This window comes from Anguilla rostrata, chromosome 1 (genome assembly GCF_018555375.3).
Source record: "Anguilla rostrata isolate EN2019 chromosome 1, ASM1855537v3, whole genome shotgun sequence".
Taxonomy (NCBI): domain Eukaryota; kingdom Metazoa; phylum Chordata; class Actinopteri; order Anguilliformes; family Anguillidae; genus Anguilla; species Anguilla rostrata.
The window spans coordinates 74,186,081-74,200,871 of record NC_057933.1 but is presented as its reverse complement, the minus strand read 5'-3'; the positions used below and the strand labels follow the sequence as shown (position 1 = coordinate 74,200,871).

The window sequence follows — 14,791 nt, the reverse complement described above, 5'->3', positions numbered from 1 at the left end:
TACAATGCGCTCTGAGGCGTGACTAGATGACACATTCCCTCGCAATAACGCATTAGCTATTGACACAGCCTCATTATTTCTTATTATATATTCTCAGTAAGTTAAATGAATTATATTTTCTTATTTTATTTCTACTACATGATCTCAAAGAGTAAGACATTATCTAGCGGAGCTAATGAGTGAATCAAGTGTGACGTTAGAAATTAAATTGACTGGATGAAATAGCCTACGTGAAAAAAAAACTACAATGCGCTTTCGTGCAGGTTACCCGCGCTAACTGTTGGCTGATTCACTTCTCCAACAGCAATCCTTCTCTCATGTTATCATGACAAAGCTAGATAACATGGCTTAAAATGATCCACGTTAGAAGTGTTTTATCGGCGTTTTTACTGTCTGGTTAGCTTGCTACGATGACGCATGACTAGATGACACACTCGCTTGCAATGACGCGTTGGCTATTGACACAGAATCATATCATAGCTAATATCATTATCTCAGATAAAAAAAACAAATGTATGACGCATTCAATCACCATTTTATTTTGGCTGGTTATTTATTTGAGAATACAGCAATGTCCTCTGGAAATGTAGATCCTACGCTGCTTATGTGCTCAGTGCCATTTCATAAAGGCTTGCTAGCCAGCTAGCTTGCTAAAGTGAACCAAATATGTTAGCTAGCTCGCTCGCTTGATAATGAGAATTGATAAACATAGTGGTCATATAAACCCATTTAATTAAAAACTTTCACTAAATATACATACCTTTATTGTGGCAATCGAATCTGTGCAGACAAGTCTTGCAGTGGAGAATATTGGATGAGTTACGAGTGACAATATGTGTATTGTATTCGTCTTATGACTGTCCATGGGTCGATTTCATGATTTATTGTGTCATTTGGGCACTGTTATAATATTTGTTCTGGACCAACGAGGTACAGCTTGCGTCACTTCCTGATTACTGCGAAGGACTAGGCTACAGTAAGGGCTACAGTCTATGGTCACTGGGGTGGGCGGTGGCGCCTCTTGGCCTTGACATTGTGGCTCCGGCCACGGTCCACCTGTGTGAAGTCAGAAAATGCAGGCATCCCATTTCGTAGTGATTTCATTATGGCGTGTGCTATTTACAGCTGCACTAGACGACCATAAAATAATCCTCCTTAAGTTTTTCGGTAGCCGAGTCATTTTCACTATTTCCTTTAGTCTACTTAACCAAATAATTAGTTGGCAGAAAGCGTAATCAGCTTGGTATATTTGGTAGTCCAGTAGCCTTCGGCTACCAAGCCATTTGACTAGCTAGCTAACCTTAACCGGCAAACATTCAATCTGTCAGACGTGTTTGACGGCTTGTCAGTCATGTACATTCCGTAAATGTCTACTTAGGCCATGCTTCACGCATGTGACAAAGCTACTATAATCCCGATTTTGGGATAAACACTGCAAAATTTTCAGTTTCACGAAGCGAATTAAGAGTCTTACGGTTTATTTGCTGAATAGCATACAACACACGATTAAATCACACATACACAATTTAATGAAATTAACCATCTTTGTAAAACTGGCATTTAGAAAGGAACATGTTTTTAGCATTTTAAGAGACCGACAAGAGCATTTAAGACAGCGGTTCTCAGAATCGGTCCTGGGGGCTCCTTGCGTATATTGGCTTTTCTCCATTGGTTTTGATAATAAAAATAAAAGTCTAATAATAATTAGAAATTCATTGTAGGCTACATTATTTTTGTCTTCATGCACCAGGTGGAAAACTTGCTGTACAAAGTGCGTTGTCATATTTACACGCCTGCAGATCAGTTATTAATATACTTGGTAGATTTGTTAATCGCCGCTGACTGTTAATTTTTATTTGGTAGAAAATGACTTGCGAATGATCAGTCAGCTAGCCTCACCCAGCAAGTGAACACCACAAATGATGATGGAGTAGCTAGTAGCAGTTACTGGCTCATTAAGTGACTGTGGCGAAAACCTACGACGATTACTTGCTCGGTTAACAGCAGGTCTACCAGACAGTTATATGAAAATTAGCCTAGTCAAATCACCAGTAGTCTACACATCTCTGATTGACCATCAGTGCAGTCGATGCTCTTCCCCTGTGGTTCATATTGCTAATGCGTGAGCTAACCACGGATAGCCAACCTAGCTCACTAGCAAGCTGATATGCTAGCTAAGAATATTTGTTTTGCTGAGAAACATAAATTGAAGATAACTGAACATAATTGTATTATTAATGCCATACATATAACGTGATTACATGATAGGCTACAGTACAGTCACGGATGGAAATTAAACTCCGTAAACATTTGATAATATATTTCAAAACATAACGGCAGACAGTCAGCTAGCCTCAAGTTCGTTCTGCAATCGTTCGTTCAGGTTGATGGGCTTTTCCGCACCGGACTGTCAATCACATTGTAAAAATCACAAGACCGCATAACTCTATGGTTTTGGCTGCAAATCGACAACATGGCCACGCCCGCCATTGAGCGTCAAAACGTGTTTTAGAGACCCACGGAGAGTCAATGGGTGACGTCACAGTAGCTTTGTCCATATTTTTTACAGTCTCTGGTTCGAACAGACGAGTACAGATAAATAATCAATGTTTTTTTGTTTGTTTATTATACTTAATTATACTATTAAATCGGGACATATCGGCTGCATAACTGCCGATCCCGATGTCGTCAAAAAAGTCAAATAATGGCCGATATATCGGCCAAACCGATATATCGATCGGGCTCTAGTCCCTTCTTAAATAAAATAAATAAATAAATATTTTCTCGGGAGGTTCTGTCCCTTCTAAGCTGTGTGTGTTTGTCTTGAAGGCAAGCCCCAACAAGCCTTCTGAAAACCAATAGAGGATCCATTGGTCCACTCTCCTGAGTCCTGCTTTTCCTTACCGCCCAAAAAATAATCGGGAAACATTTGCATCCTAGCACAAATCTCTGCCCCGGGACAAACACACAAAAAAGAAAAACCTAAATCCACCTCACGCAATTCTCCCAGTAACAACAAGCGATTTGCATGGTCGGAAGGCGCACTGCAAAAAATGCAAGCAGCTGGCTCTGCTAGGAATCACCGCAGGCTATTTCCTAGAACAATATGTGCATAATGCACACTGGAGGCTATATTCCTGTGGGCCAAACTTGACTGTATAATCCCTAGATGTCTTTGTTAAGGGCTGTTTGTAAAAAGAAAACCCTACATCCTGTGACGGTTCGGGTGCTGGGACCCAGGCGCAGAGTGGGAAAAAAAAACACGAAACTCAAAAAGGGGAAAATTAACAAAGACTTTACTAACGGGTAAACAAACAGGGAACAAACAAGGCCACAAAGGGCAAAACCACAAACTCAAAAAATAACTAAAAGCAGAAAACAAGAGGGACTCACAATTACAGGCAGGGCAGAACACGGTCAGGGCAGAACACAGGCAGGCAGAGCACAAAGGAAGGTCAAACAAAACAGTCAGGAACAAAATACAGGCAGGTACATATAAGTCGTGAAACAAACACAAGCAGGGCAGAACACGGGAAGGCAGAGCACAAAGGAAGGTCAAACAAAACAGTCAGGAACAAAATACAGGCAGGTACATATAAATCATGAAACAAACACAAGCAGGGCAAAACACGGGAAGGCAGAGCACAAAGGAAGGTCAAACAAAACAGTCAGGAACAAAATACAGGCAGGTACATATAAGTCATGAAACAAACACAAGGCAGAACAAACGCAGGCAGGTAAATACAGTTTGCAACAGGATTGGAAACAAACACAAGCAGGCAGGAACATGTATGTCAGGTAACAAACACAAGGAACCAGCACCCGAGTCAAGGGAACAGAGAACTTAAATAGACAGGGGGGTGACAAGACACAGGTGAACTCAAAAAACAATCAAACCAGAAGGAGGGGATAACAAGACACAGGTGGGAACAATGATGGGATAACGAGACAACCAATAATACAATTAACAGGGGGGGAACAGGACACAAAACAGAAGTGCCGCCATCTGGCGGCCCAACAGGGAAAACGCAGACAGGAGTACACAGGACCATGACAACATCCACCGGCTGGCATACACAAGAAAGATCCCCGTCATTTAAATTTAGTCTAGTTTGCTTCACAACTATTATTGTTGGAAAGCAATGTAGGCTATGTTTCCACCACCAATTGACTGATTCAGATGTACTCTGAAGCGTTTATTTCTGTCGAAGAGATACTTGCAGCAGGTATCCTCCATCAGATTGTACTTCATTCTGTTACCTTGACAGGCATTTATTTTTTATGCCAGCCTGAAAGCAACGTTCCGAGAAGTAGGGGTATCAAGTGCATTTTCCTCAGAACCTGAGCAATTACAGAGAACCGCTACATTCATACCAAACACCTGTTTCAGCCTGTTTCAATAGCAAGACTAGTCACTGAGTCTGCCCATTGTTAATGTGAATTGCTAATGTAATAAACTCTTGACAGGAACCTGGTAGTCTTCCAGTTCACTGTTCTGATTTAGTCGGCTTGTGTAACCGGCTTGTGTAACAATGGGCAGACCCAGTGACTACAGTCTTGCCATTGAAACAGGCTGGCAGAAAAAATAAATGCCGATCAAGGTACTGATGAACAAAAACTCACAAATTATACAATGTCATCTATTCCAAAGCAATGCTACCCAATGTTTCCTAAATCATTTCATAGAACTTGCCCCTGAATGAACAAGGGAGTTGGGAAATATAACTGCCATTCAGAAAAAGTCATTCGAAAAATGCCATTATGAAATGAAAAAAGCCATTTGGAAATACAACATGTTAATATTAAATAAAATATGATCAAGTTATTGTAAAAAGGACAATCATGAGGTGTTCATATATTTAATCACGCCAAGGCGTAACTTGGCGGGATGGCATACCTATATATATCCCTATATATCCCTATATATATATATATATATATATATATATATATATATAATATAAAAACATAAAATACATGCAGGTGGGGAAAAAACATCTTTGTATCACACAACATGTAATTGTAAGAAGATAATGTAGTTTGCATACGTTTTTAAGGTAAGATACAACAACACTGTTCCCACGCGCCCCACTACTAGTTCCAATGTGCCCCACCCATGGGGCACGTTGGAACATTTTCACATCCGCCACTTTCGGCAAAACTGTAAGAAACGCTATAAGAAAGTGCTGGGAATCTATTTTTGGTGTATATTTGTAGCTAACAGGCATATGTATACATGTATAGCAAAAATAGTAATAAAACCCAAATCATTTTTAAATGAATAAGCTTAATTCAAAAAGTGTTCCAACGTGCCCCGCTCTCCCCTACGTAGGCTAGTGTGCGATTTCGGACGCAGCCATAATTGACCTTTTTAACCAAAGATTACCAGACACCGAACTCACAGGTAGCCTACGTAAACTGTTGCTTTTCAAAATATTAGAATTCTGACCACAGCTGATGACTCATGTGCCACTTATAGAATTTCACTTACCTACCTTGCTCCAGCTGTATTGCAGCACACAGTAAATCATAAATCGTTATATCTCACCTACGTAGACTACTGCTGTCATACTGCCGCAGTTGGTTTGGCTCGCTGGACATGTTTTTGTAGTATCCGAGCATGGTCCAATGCCAGTGGGTAGACACTCGTGACAATTCAGTGCGTATACTAAAATATATAAGAAAAAAACAGTTTTTAATATTGGAAAAACTATAGAGTTGCATTAAAAGACCTCTCTCCCTTTCCAATGTAAGACTTCATTTCCATGTTACCGTTTAATTAGTTTTTTTTTTATTTTATTTTTTTAAAGCTGCATACACAAAAGGACAGGAAAAACAATACTAATACCTTAGTATTAGAATTACCTTAGAATTACCTTAAATTAATTTTGTATATAAATTTAAGTAGCAAATCTATATCAGATAAACATTTGAGAAGGGCTGACTTACAGTCTGTGACAGAAGACTATATTATCCCCGTGCACGTTAAACTAAATCCCACATACCATTTATGACAATTTAAGTTTAGGCTACACTGTTCGTTGCGAATTTTTCAGAAACCTGCGAAGAGCAGGTTTTAACGGTATTACCTCCAGAGAAGAGAGCGCACGCAAGGGCGAGAGTGACTAGCGGTTTCATTGTTTCCCGTATGGTGCTGGCAGTCAATGGGTAACGTAGCCTACTTGCGACCGTTTTATGTACAATGAGCCTGAGAGGCGTAACCGCGTTCAAATACATGGCGTCAGGTGACTTCTGAGAAATAGAAACTTTAAAAAAATTTTTTTCCTGTGAATAGAAACTTAGATTTTTCCTTGTAACTTGGGAATAGGGGCAGAAGTAGTGGCACATTCTTGCTCAAGGTAGGCTAGGTTGCTACGTCGCACGTGAACAGGATTACTGTAGTATGGCAAGCCCTTTTAACATCTAATAGCCTGTCCGGATTCACATTACAGATATCCGTAATTCATTTATGACTAGTCAAAACGCTAATTTAACATATCTCTAACTACATTTTGACTTGTAAGATTTCGCCATTCAGTTCAATGTAATTTTCATCTTCTCACAACGTGAATTCAGTAACAAATAACCTAAATGTAGCCTATATTGAAGATATCTGTGTTAAAGTCCCACAAAAGCAGAAATGTTAGTGATTTTTTTTAAACAAGCAGAGTTTTTTTATAAATAGTTCTTTCACCAATTATAAATTTGTAAAAATTTACACGTTGTATCGTGTAGGCTAAGCTTGACCTTATCTGCTGAACAGTTTACAATAATTTAATAGTGTCTATTACAATTTAATGGTTATAATAGGGTCAAAAACATGAAAGAAATTTTAAGAACACAATCAATTGTCACTTCTGAGGAATATAACTACAATTTGAATCCAGTTTCCAGGACCTTTAAGTGGATTCTATAGTATTTGCCGTAAGCCTACACTGTTTTTACGTGTCTGTGCAGCCTGAACAGTAGGCTATACATTCCCGAAAAGCATTTAAAGTTGTTTAAGGTGCAACATTAAATTGAAACGAGACCGGTCTTATTTTGGCGATATCTTCAATCAACATTCTGAGTAGTCGGAATACATTTATAGATATCTTAAATAATCATTTTGCCGAGTCAAAATGCAGTTGTAGATATCAAAAACTGGCTCCTTGTAAGTATTTCCTTGTTCAACTAACGAAACGACCGCCATGTCAGACCACACTGAACTAGAGTCAAGCGTCTTTAAGTCAGGGTTTTCAGTACTGCGGCCCGTGCCAGAAATGAGCTGTTAAATTTCCTGTCTAAAACAAGACGACTTTTTCGCCCCATGGCTTTCCACTTCGTAGCATTTTCTCACTTTTTTTTTTTTTAGAGAACAGCAACCACCATTGCCTAAACCATAGCCTAACTGATCACACTGGGTTTGCAAAACATACATTTACATATATTTACATTTATCCAAAGCGACGCGCAATAGGTGTCTACCGAAGGTCGTTGGAATATACTTAGGTATATAAAGCACTGTCTATAAGCCATTGATTAAAACTTGGGAAATCTAGACCTGCGGTTTAAAAAAATAATATTAAAATGAGGCCAGTCTACAACAAACAATTGGCTATCTTAGCTCACACAAATTAAAGCTGTTAAAATATCAAAATGACTGCACTATATGTTTGAACTTTGTCTGCATCCAGTGCACATCATGAATCAAATGCATAATAATAATAATAATAATTATTATTATTATTATTATTGTCATTATATATAGAAAATTGTGTTCACATATGATTTGTTTATTATTTTACATTGTAAAATAAATTACACTATTGTACTTATGTGGCTAAACTTTAAGTGACCCACAAACATACAGTGCATTAATGGGGCAAACATGTGTCTGGGTAGGTTTGTAGGATTCAATATTTGTCATTTTTAGCTGTATTTATTGGGATGGCAGGTATGCCATCCCGCCAAGTTCCGCCTTGGCGGGGGCATGCCCCATACCTATACAGCACCGAGAGTTTGGCACTTTTCAGGGTTCCCCACAGAAATAACCACAACAGCCACAGACACTCAGCCCTTAAAAACATTAAATTCTGTACATTCTGACCCCATTTCAACAGACAGATTTCATAAACAACTTCACACAATGTCCACACATTTTGCGTTTTCTCCTTCTTCTTCTTATTCTCTTTCTTCTTCTTCTTCTTCTCATTCTTATTTTTCCTGCCGCCTATCCCACTAATAACATGTCTTGAAAGAATTGAGGAAATATTGGGTAGCATTGCTTTGAAATGCATCTTATGTCATTTCGGTGCGGCAAGATAGCCTATTTTGTTTGTAGTACCGTAACTTGGCGTCATTTTGATGTCAATACTTTTGAGTAACTTGGCATTTTTGTACGTTGAAAACGTGTTTTTTATGAGATTTATTATACTGTGTCTGCTCCAGAGACACGAGAATGTGCCAGGATGGATGGCCTGAGTTCAGCAGATGCACTGGACAAAGCACGTTTTCCATACCGTTCACGGCGGGCTCCTGCTGAAAGGAACCAGACTTATTATCTCCTCTGCTGTAAGGAACGACATCCTCACTAAACTTCATTAGGGCCATCTAGGCATGGCAAAATGCAGAGTGCGTGCGCATGGAGCTGAGAGCTGCAGTGGTCGTTCCAAGGCATCTGCACCAAGACGGCACACCTCCAGCACCACAAACAGCACCCGGTTTCAGTCCGAAACTCACTATACCCACAACTAAATTTGGGACGGCCAGCGTGAATCCACAAAGACGAGGCTTGTGAACAAAATGAAAAAACGAAAGCGATGTGAAAAAAGAGTGAAAAGTAAATGTGTAAAATGTGTTTTGAGTATGCCTTAGATAGGTTGTTTGAAAGAAAATGTTTGAGTAAACAACAACAAAAAAAGAATATTTCAGGTTGAGTATTGAAACTGTTATGGTAAGATTTTTTTATGGGTATGGCTGTGTTCAGTTAAAGGCTTCAATAAACTAGTCTAATGCTTTACAAATTCAGCCCAAGGTTTCATGGCCTGCCTTGTAACGTTAGTCACGGAGCTATCATGGTAACAGAAATGATTAACAGATTCTGAATAAAAGGACATTATCAGTGACTTAAATTACTCTCACTCTGATGAGTTTGTAGAAGACAGAGTTGCTGATCCTGATGGACTACCGCAGTACAGCCGTTCAGGTTTGTGCCAGAGGTGGTCGGAGGTGGTGTATTCTTCCCAAAGCCACAATCAGAGCATGTTTTTTGTTGTTGAGAAATTCACTTTTTAGTTATCTTGCCCAGATTCATACGACAAGACTGGCACCAAATACGTACGTCCCTGTGCGTCCTGTACAAGGATATTAAACAATACGGACTGCATGCTAACAGTGTTAACTCTATCAATGCCTGCAGATGTATGGCACTAACTAGGTAGTTTGAACCTCAGATCTATTCTAATCCACCTCTTGCAAGCGAATTAGTATGATGTTGATTACACCGCGTTATCGCAATAACTTACTTATGCGCATCAATTTGTAGCGATATAGGCAAATTGTTTTGTGGAGATAGGACAGCATCACTTCCTCACTCTGTCACATCACAAAATATGATGTAGGTGATTATTCCAAAGTTTTCTGAAAAAAGGAGGGCAAAAAGAGCAAGCAATTTGATCTTCCAGGGCTTACTTCTTGTCTTTATGTCAATAAAATGATGTTTATAAATGCAATATATACCGTTCGATAAGGAAAATAAGCTCGCTCATGGTCACTCCATTTACTTCGCACTATACTCCGTGATCATGTCAACCTTCACCTACATGCCCATTCTGCTAACAACATATTGTTTCAACTATGCAATTTCATAATTTCATGCTAATTTCTCTCACACTGTTGTTATTTTCTCATATGCAAAGCCTGCTGGGACATATGCGTCTGCTCCTATTCTCCACTATCATGTTTTCCGGTTCTAGTTTAACAAAACAGCGAAGAGGATTCCTACCTGCAGATAAGCCTATCAAAATGCCTTACAAACCTTACAAACACTAAAAGTGCATCTCCACGAAATAACAGACAACGGAGCAGGACAGAAGGCTACACAAGTTGCGACCTAGGGAGTTATAATTCTACGGGCTTGTTGATTCTTTTGTCAGTCAAGGCTCGTTGGATGGACGTCAAATCCGTGAGTACATACACTGGCCATATTTCATATGCGTTTCTGATACGTTTTACACTTATACGCCACCGCACCCTTTGTCACAGCCACTGTTTTACATATATAGCAAACCGAAACTGCTAAACAGTACACGCTCATCAGACTGTACAAATTCACACAAGGATAGCCATAATCCACAACCGTTTCTTACAGGGTCACTTCGCATTTCTCACTCTCATAATAAAACGCTTTGCAAAAAGAAATGATATCTCATAAAAAACACATTTTCAACGTACAAAAATGCCAAGTTACTCAAAAGTATTGATATCAAAATGACGCCAAGTTACGGTACTACAAACAATATAGGCTATCTTGCCTCACCGAAATGACATAAGATGTATTTCAAAGCAATGCTACCCAATATTTCCTCAATTCTTTCAAGTCACTTGGCCCTGTGTGTATAAGCATGCACTACATGGACAGGCCAAACATATGTGTGGATGGCTCTCTCACAGTCAAGATTGATTGAATAGGCGTGTATATGTCCAATTTGTATTGGTATGTATGTATTTCGCTGCCCAGCCTTTCTGTTGCGTGAATGATAGTATGTTTCTTGGTATAAGTGTGTGTTCGTAAATGTGAATGTAACATGCAGCGAGGGAAATGTCCCCATGGGTATAAAGAAGTTCTCTATGTATGTATGTACAATATGTATTTTACATGCAGTATTTATTGTACGTAGCAAATATACAATAACTTGCACATGTACTCAAATTCAGTTCAGAAGCAAGTACAAACTTATGCTTCCTGTAGTTACTCAGCAGCAGTTTTGTACATTAATTGCGATGTGTTCCATGAGGCAATTTGAAATATTTGACTCTTTGATCTGACACAAAGTTTGCATGATATTGTTAAATGGTAAGATTACAAAACACAGGGCCAAGTGACTTGAAAGAATTGAGGAAATATTGGGTAGCATTGCTTTGAAATACATCTTATGTCATTTTGGTGAGGCAAGATAGCCTATATTGTTTGTAGTACCGTAACTTGGCGTCATTTTGATATCAATACTTTTGAGTAACTTGGCATTTTTGTACGTTGAAAACGTGTTTTTTATGAGATTTATTATACTGTGTCTGCTCCAGAGACACGAGAATGTGCCAGGATGGATGGCCTGAGTTCAGCAGATGCACTGGACAAAGCACGTTTTCCATACCGTTCACGGCGGGCTCCTGCTGAAAGGAACCAGACTTGTTATCTCCTCTGCTGTAAGGAACGACATCCTCACTAAACTTCATGAGGGCCATCTAGGCATGGCAAAATGCAGAGTGCGTGCGTGTGGAGCTGAGAGCTGCAGTGGTCGTTCCAAGGCATCTGCACCAAGACGGCACGCCTCCAGCACCACAAACAGCACCCGGTTTCAGTCCGAAACTCACTATACCCACAACTAAATTTGGGGCGGCCAGCGTGAATCCACAAAGACGAGGCTTGTGAACAAAATGAAAAAAACGAAAGCGATGTGAAAAAAGAGTGAAAAGTAAATGTGTAAAATGTGTTTTGAGTATGCCTTAGATAGGTTGTTTGAAAGAAAATTTTTGAGTAAACAACAACAAAAAAACAATATTTCAGGTTGAGTATTGAAACTGTTATGGTAAGATTTTTTTATGGGTATGGCTGTGTTCAGTTAAAGGCTTCAATAAACTAGTCTAATGCTTTACAAATTCAGCCCAAGGTTTCATGGCCTGCCTTGTAACGTTAGTCACGGAGCTATCATGGTAACAGAAATGATTAACAGATTCTGAATAAAAGAACATTATCAGTGACTGAAATGACTCTCACTCTGATGAGTTTGTAGAAGACAGAGTTGCTGATCCTGATGGACTACCGCAGTACAGCCGTTCAGGTTTGTGCCAGAGGTGGTCAGAGGTGGTGTATTCTTCCCAAAGCCACAATCAGAGCATGTTTTTTGTTGTTGAGAAATTCACTTTTTAGTTATCTTGCCCAGATTCATACGACAAGACTGGCACCAAATACGTACGTCCCTGTGCGTCCTGTACAAGGATATTAAACAATACGGACTGCATGCTAACAGTGTTAACTCTATCAATGCCTGCAGATGTACGGCACTAACTAGGTAGTTCGAACCTCAGATCTATTCTAATCCACCTCTTGCAAGCGAATTAGTATGATGTTGATTACACCGCGTTATCGCAATAACTTACTTATGCGCATCAATTTGTAGCGATATAGGCAAATTGTTTCGTGGAGATAGAGTGAGGAAGTGATGCTGTCCTGTCACATCACAAAATATGATGTAGGTGATCATTCCAAAGTTTGCTGAAAAAAGGAGGGCAAAAAGAGTAAGCGATTTGATATTTCAGGGCTTACTTCTTGTCTTTATGTCAATAAAATTATGTTTATAAATGTTGTGAATCATAATATAGGACCGTGTCCTCCATTTGTCTTGTGTATTTCTATTTATTTATTTGCAATATCTGATGTTTGCCCTTACAGCAATGAACTGCCTGCATGGACATTCAGCTAAATGTTCTGCCAGTGGAATACGCCCTGTAACCTGTTAGCTGTAAATTGTATATGACAGGATATGATGGCTTAAAACTTTTCTCTAACCCTGCCGAACATTGCCTACAGTACTTCGCAAGTGGGGTCATTTAGAGGAATATCAAATAAAACATGTGACTGAGCGTGTTACACAAGCTTACCTCAGTTAGCAGTATATTCATTATTTAACCGCACGTTGACACCGACAAGCAGGAAGAAAGCCGCTGCCACAGGAAACCAGTTAGGTTTGTCAATTTAATTCTCGTAAAACAGTTCACAGGAAACAAACTTTAAAACAGAAACCGAGAAACAGTTTGTCTTCAGAGGAAGTGTGTGGGCCCGTTTTGCACACCTTCTTTGGAAATGCTTGCACCAGGCCTAGGCTACTCGCTAAAACTGCCTACTTGGGGAGAGCTGGCTATATGATAGTATTGCTATTGAGTAGCCTATTTTTGTGCATCAATTACATTGATACTCAAGGAAAATCAGGGGAAGATTCCGCCACTGCCTAATGATTAAAACGTATTTTTCTAAATCGCATTTATCATTTAATCTCCTTAACACAGTGCGAAGAAGCTGTGTGTGTCAAAGCGGGGCGCGAGAATGGACCCAGGCGCAGAGTGCAAAAATACAGAATTCAAAATGGGGAAAACAAAAGACTTTAATGCAATCACGGGGGAAACAAAGGGAACAGAAAGCCTCGCTAGGCGGCTATAACAAAGACAAAGAAAATCCTCAAAAAAACACGAGAAAACAAAAATACAAAAACACAAAAACCCAAAACGTGGGAAACAGGGCAGGTAGGGAACAGGCAACGGGCAGGCAAGCAACAGGTAACAGGCGACGGGCAACAAACACGCAGGCAGGTAGCAAGAACCATAAACAGGTATCAAAACCGCAAACAGGCACAGAACCACACACAGGCAGGAACAGAACCGCAAGAATCCAGCGCCTGAGTGAGGGAAGAGGGAGACTTAAGTAGAAAGACGCAGACGAGACACAGGAGGGCACGATGAACAATCAAGCCACAGAGAGGGAAGGGAACACGAGACAAAACGCAACTAATAATGAGATAATTGGAAACAATAAAACAATTAACTGAACACAAAGCAGAGGTGCCGCCATCTGGCGGCCCAACAGAGAACAACAAGGGGGGGAAGACACAGAACCCTGACAGTGTGTCCCTTTCCAATTGCTTCAGATCGTTTGCATGCTTGTTAATCACTGAAAATTAATTAAAACAGTTCGAGATCGATGATTAGTTTAAAGGAAAGTTTTGCGCATCACCAATTTTCAGCTCACCAGTCGCCGCTGGTTTTATTTTGTTTCAATTCTACAGTTTAAGAAAGATGGATAAAGGAGGAAGAAAGGGAGGACAAAAGAGGAGGATGACCGATTATTTTCGTGGGTAAAAAAAATCTCAGCATTAATGACACTCAGTAAACTTGAAATATTTTATGTAAAAGCTTGCATCAATAGTATACACAGGGTTCATACACTTTTCACCAATGATTTTCTATGACTTTTCCATGACTTCTCCACAACCTTTAACTGAATTTCCATGACCAAAACAAATGACTTTATCTCAGCGGGACGATTTAAAATTATTTATTGTAACACTAAGTAAACTTAGGTCTGCATCTGAAACATATTGTGCCTCTCTAAAACAAATAAACACCAGACAGACACACTTAGATACATCCTATCATATTTTAATTCGAATAGTTTAACATTTTTGTCAATGTCTCAAACAGGGCTCGAAATTGCGACCATTTTGGTCGCATATGCTCCCGAAATTTAATCTGTGCGACCTAGAAATATAATTGGGAGCATTCGTGCGAGCGCAAATAATTGTTCTGGTGCGACCTTTTTTTTTTCTTCTTCCAGTCGAACGTCTCTTTCTCTGTACATTCGCTAGTTAGTACACTCAGTATGTGCCTTGTGAGCTGACGGTGACCCTTCTAACCAATCGTGAGCTTGACATTCTTACCTTTAATGCTGATTTTAAATAGGTTAATATTAGCCTTCAATCACCCCTTTCGCTGCACTCCACTGTCACGCGACACAGAGAGCTAACGCGTTAACTAATGT

The 14,791-nt window shown here is 39.6% G+C and overlaps 1 long non-coding RNA gene across 1 annotated transcript; it reads right to left on the bottom strand.

Annotated features, from left to right (window-relative positions):
• Positions 1-9,549: 9,549 nt before the first annotated feature.
• Positions 9,550-13,151, bottom strand: LOC135235095 (uncharacterized). Its single transcript, XR_010324272.1, has 2 exons — positions 12,862-13,151; positions 9,550-9,621 (listed from the first exon to the last, which is right to left on the bottom strand). It is a non-coding gene; the product is annotated as an uncharacterized LOC135235095 (long non-coding RNA).
• Between the last annotated feature and the right edge of the window lie 1,640 nt (positions 13,152-14,791).